Raw genomic sequence first — 6,180 nt, forward strand, 5'->3', positions numbered from 1 at the left:
TGGGGTTGAAGCTGAGGAACTGCTTCAGGGTCAGCCCGGCGGCCTGCGCCACGGCGAAGCATGTCTCCCGCTCCTGCACCCCGTACACCTTGTTGCAGACCAGCGGCGACACCGGCGGGACTGCTGCGTCCGCCAGGGTGACCGCGACAAGGAGACACGCGATCACAAGAGCGGCCGTGCCACGGTTCGCCATTGCAAGTATTGTGCACGTCAAGGAATGAAGCTAGCTACCTAGCGAGAATGAGCTAGTATGTTTGAGCTTGAGGCTTTTGCTGGTTCGTGCCTTCTTATAGCGTGGCGAGTGCAAAAGCCAACAGGCGATTACAATGTACGTGACAAAATGACATGTGAATTCTTCTTCGACCTTGGAAATGGAGTCAGTTCCAGCCAAAATGGTGATACTACTAACGAACATGTCGCTGTTGCACATTAGCAAGGAGGCCATTATCTTGCCTGAGGTGAAACAAGTCGAAGTTTCATCTGGTTTATTTGCTTGGACTCTTGTTCGGCTTCTTCCCAAGCAAATAAACCAGATGAACTCAGGGGATACCATTGATGAACCACCTAAAGGCATCCGTTCTTTTGTACGTCCGGGATCAAGTGAAGAATCATTGGCCAGACAGAGGGTGAGTTTATGGTTCCTATGGAAGTAATAAGATTCATAATTTCCATCTTTGGCTATGTCGAAATGGTATCCTCTTTGTACATATTTTGGATTCTTTTACATAGATCTATTTCGTATTCTTTGGCTATGTCGAAATGATATCCTCTTTGTACTTAGTCCCTCGTCCTGGAATAGAGTACATTCTGGCATTTGAGAGGTCCCCCAAATATAGTGCATTTGGGGAAAAAATAACATTTACTTTAATAAAAATACGAAAGATGAAAGTAATTGAGTGCTTACCATATTGTCTATAACTAAACTTAGATTGCACCATTTAATTACGTGGAATAGGATCAAATTTCAATAAATTATAAAGTTAAGTAAAGGGTACATGCGTCTATTGCTCTCACTTATTTTGTCTAAAAATAGCCACAACAGTAGGAAGTTAAGGGATACATGTGTCTATTGCTCTTTCTTATTTTGTCTAAAAATAGCCATAATTAATGTAATATATTCCAGGACGGAGGAAGTATTTTTGATAAAATTTGGACGATTCTATTGGCTGAGATGACACCCAAGATTGCGCCCTTTGGCTTGCAGGTTTTTTTTTCTTTGAAAATAAACTGATTACTATAAAATTGTTGCATAATTTCTGTAAAATTTGTGTGGTCCAAAGGAGCTTAAATATGGTAACCTAGCGCTGATGTGATGTAAAGTATTGGTTAACCCACCTTCTAGTCACAAATAATCGATCTTTGGACATTGAAATGGTTTCCAAAACCTTGAGTAGAAGATTTTGCTACAAATTATTATTAAACTTGACAGACAAATCTATCGACGCCATTTTAATTATCTGGACTCAATACATAAAATGTAATATGCAATCGAGGTTTAGAACAGCCACTACTGGACTCGCATGGTTTGCGAAGGGCCTAAAACCTAGACATCTTCAAAGCACCATTTCTCTCGTTGCAGGTGTATCGATCGGGACGACTACATCAGCAAAGTACCAAGTCTTTCACTGGTGCTTCCAGCTCCGCTGCAGGGTATACAACTTTTAAACATCCTCTTTCATTCGTTGATCAAAACCTTGCTGGTTAGCGTTGTTTGGATGATGATCATGCTTTGTTTGCATAATAAGTTGATTAGTGACTTCAGAACTTGATTAGTGGCTTCTTATTATGTCATGATGGCTATAAACTAGTACTTGAATCTAATAAGTGTGTTGTGTCTAAATATGAAACCTTTATTGGCAAGGGCTATGAGAGCGGAGGCTTGTTCCCCTTGTCTTTGATTGATATTTGTTTTAAGTCTGTAAACCATGTGGTGAATAATGTTGAGACAATCATTTGACATTCGAGGTTATGTCATGTTAATTTTGGTTGCATGTCCCGCTTAGCTAGTTTAAATTTAATCTCAAAATTTGATATGCTCAAAAGTTCTAAGTGTCATGCTTGTGTTGAAGCAAAACAATCTTATAAGCCTCACAAGGCTGCTGTGACGAGGGAGTTGGCACCGCTTGAGCTTGTTCATTCTGCTATATGTGAGATGAATGGGATATTGATCAAAGGTGGTAAGAGATATTTCATTACCTTTTATAGATGATTGCACTTAATTTTGCTATGTGTATCTAATGAAAACTAAAGATGAGGCGTTGCACTATTTTAAAATCTATAAAGCTGAGGTAGAGAATCAACTTGAGAAGAAAGTCAAACGGCTACGGTCCAATCGCGGGGGAGAGTATTTCTCTAACGAAATTTCTATGTTCTACGTGGTATATGGAATAATTCATAAGAGGACGCCACCATACTCACCTCAATCTAATGGGATTGCTAAGAGAAAAAACCGCACTCTAACTGATTTAGTGAATGCTATGTTGGAGACTGCAGGTTTATCTAAGGAATGGTGGGGTGAGGCTATTTTAACAGTCTAAATAGACTGCTCACAAAGAACAAAGAAATTACACCATTTGAGGAATGGGAGAAGAGATTAAATCTTTCTGACCTGCGGACTTGGGGATGTTTGGAAAAAGTGAATGTGCCAATAAACAAAAAGCGAAAGCTTAGACCAAAAACTGTAGATTGTGTTTTCCTTGGCTATACTATTCATAGTGTGGGCTATAGATTTTTAGTAGTAAATTCTAGTGTTCCTGAGATGACTATTGACACAATCATGGAATCTAGAGATGCAATATTTTTTGAAGAAGAATTTCCCATGAAAAATTATACACCTAGCATATCTCATGACACTATCTCTATCCCTGATTCTCATGAACAGATAGTACACTGGTGATGAAACCCATGAAGAAATTCCTAAGGAGGACAATAACATAGTCACTCGAAAGAGTAAGAGACAAAGGGTTGTAAAATCCTTTGGTGAGGACTTTATTATATACCTCGTGGATGACACTCCAACAACCATGGTTGAAGCATATTTCTCTCTTGATGTTGACTTGTGGAAGGAAGTGGTTCAAAGTGAGATGGATTCTATCCTATTAAATGGGACTTGGGAAGTGGTTGATCGTCCTTATGGATGTGAACCCGTGGGGTGCAAATGTGTGTTCAAGAAGAAGCTAAGTCCTGATGGTACTGTTGAGAAGTACAAGGCAAGGCTAGTGTCCAAAGGCTATACACAAAAGGAAGAAGAAGATTATTTTGACACTTACTCACTAGTTGTTCCATTGACGACCATTTGAGTGCTTTTATCCGTGGTTGCCTCACATGGTCTTCTCGTTCATTAGATAGATGTTAAGACAAGTTTCTTGAACGGAGAGCTTGATGAAGAGATCTATATGGATTAGCCTGATGGATTTGTTGCAAAAGGTCAAGATGGTAAGGTTTGTAAATTGCTGAAATCCTTGTATGACCTGAAGCAAGCTCCAAAGCAATAGCATGAGAAATTTGATAAAACTTTAACATCAGTTGGCTTTGCAGTGAATGACGCTGATAAATGTGTATATTATCGGTTTGGTGGAAGCAATGGTGTCATTTTGTGCTTGTATGTGGATGATATTCTAATCTTTGGAAATAATATTAATGTGATTCAAGAAGTGAAATATTTTCTATCTAATAACTTTGAAATGAAAGACTTGGGTGAGGATGATGTCATTCTTAACATCAAGCTACTAAGAGAAGAAGGAAATAGTGGGGTAACTCTTGTACAATCTCACTATGTGAAAAATATACTAAGTCGCTTTGGGTACAGTGACTGTGTACCTGCTCCAACTTCTTATGCCCCAAGTGTGATGGTGAGAAAGGATTAGAGAATTTCAAGAGATCAACTGAGACACTCTCAATTAATTGGTTCTCTAATGTACTTGGCTAGCGCCACGAGACCTGATATCTCATTTGTTGTAAGCAATTTAAGTCGGTTTGTGTCAAATCCGGGAGATACTCATTGAAGTGATCTTGAGAGAGTACTGTGCTACCTGAAAGGTACAATGAGCTATGACATCCACTTTTCCAGGTATCCAAGGTACTGGAGGGTTACTAGGATGCTAATTAGATTTCGGATGCTGATGAGCCATACGTCACAAGCGAATACGTATTCTTGCTTGGAGGTGGCATTGTTTCTTGGAAGTCTTGCAAGCAGACTATCTTAACAAAGTCTACAATGAAAACAGAACTGACAACATTAGATACCACTGGCGCTAAGGCTGAGTGGCCATGAACTCCTTATAGATTTATCGGTTGTGGAAAAACCTATACCGGCTATTTTTAATAACTGTGACAACCAAGCTGTGATAACAAAGGTGAACAGTTCTAAGGATAACATGAAGTCTACAAGGCATGTGAAACATCATCTAAATACTGTTAGAAAACTGAGAAACTCTAGAGTAATTGCATTGGACTATATCCATACAACTAAGAATCTGGCAGATCAGTTCACTAAGGGTCTATCACACAATGTGAGAAGGTGTGTCGAGGGAGTTGGGCTTGAGACCCACTTGAAAGTCACTTCATAGTAGAAACCTGTCCTATGTGATCACTGATCAGAGATCCATAAATTAGGATGGCGAAACAAGCAAGTGTACGACTGAGGGAGAAACTCCTTAGAATAAAGTCCAGCTCATTTGAGATGCACCATTTCTCCAATAGTGTAATGTAGGTCGATTAAGTTCTTAATATGATCTGAGTGGCTTGGCTAAGCAGGGATGTTGTCCTAAAGAACATCCTAAAAAGAACGCACCTATATGAGTTCGATTGCTACTCACAATCTATGAGATGAGGGTCATCTCTAGATACTCATGAAAAGACTAAGAAGTGTGAATTATATGATTCAAACAGAGAGGATGCTCTTTGCTGCCTAGTACTAGTTAAGGGCTCTAGTAAAACTGATCTCACACAAAACTACCAATTTAAGGTTTTATCCATTGTTTAGTTGTGGCTGAGTGTAGCTATTGCTCTAGATGGATGTTCAACTTAAAAGTCTCCATTGAAACTCTGGTATATAAAAAGAATGTGGTACTGAGACTGATTTGCATCGAACCCTAGAGTCCGGTGGGGATTGTTAGATATTATATGGGCTTGGCCCATTAAATATTTAATGAATCAACTAAACTCTACGGTCTGATTAAATGCCTATGATTTTAACTGAAGGTTTACTCAACTTAAATGTTTGATCCTTGGTCGGTTAGCTTGAGAAGTTGAGAAAAGAATAGATGGGTGTCACACGCGCGCGGACGGATGAGGCGAGGCAGGCAGGCTTCGACAAGCGAGTGGACAGGCAGCGAGCCTTTATCACTTAGGTCCATTGATGGCTAGAGTTGCAACTAGTGGTAATCAATAGAGGAGTTTTTCCTGTACCGTCTGCATCCGCTCGCTCTCCCTCTTCCTAGCGCCTAGGACTCAATCCCTTTGTCTCCCTCCTTCTGGTACCTATAAACCAAGAGACTCTCTCCTTCGGTTGATCTCTCTCGGAAAAAATCACAACCTAGCAGCTCCTGAGTCTCTCCATTCCATCTCCTACGCGCACTCGAGATGGAAGAGTAGGCCTCTAGAATGTCTCTGTCCATCGGGTTCACCTGCTCGGTGAGGACGACAATCACGTTTTTGGGGGCAGCGGCACGACTACTCGCTTCGTCCCCTCCCTGTTCCCGGCGCTTGCAGGGTCTTCCTCCCAGCGTCAGGGTTCACGGCTTCTTATCGGCACTGCATCGATCGGAACGACTACATCAGCAAAGCACCATACCATGTCTCTGCTGGTGCTCCGGCTCTGCCGTAGGGTATACAACTTTTAAACATCCTCTTGTTTTGTTGATCAAAACATCTTGGATGATGATCATACTTTGTTTGCACAATAAGTTACATGATGCTACTCTGATCAGTGTTGTATCTATATTCATGATGTTTAATCTAAACAAACACATATACGATACCATGATTATTTTGTGAAAATCTTACTTCCAGAATAAATTAAACATGAATTTACCTATATTTCTAACAGATTTCACATTTCACCACGGTGACGACTGATCAATGAAGGCCGGGGATACCATTTGAGAAGAATAAACCACCTAAAGGCACCCGTTCTTTTGTCGGGGATCAAGTAAGTGAATCCTTGGGCAGCCAGAGTAG

Source organism: Sorghum bicolor, chromosome 3 (genome assembly GCF_000003195.3).
Source record: "Sorghum bicolor cultivar BTx623 chromosome 3, Sorghum_bicolor_NCBIv3, whole genome shotgun sequence".
Taxonomy (NCBI): Eukaryota; Viridiplantae; Streptophyta; class Magnoliopsida; order Poales; family Poaceae; genus Sorghum; species Sorghum bicolor.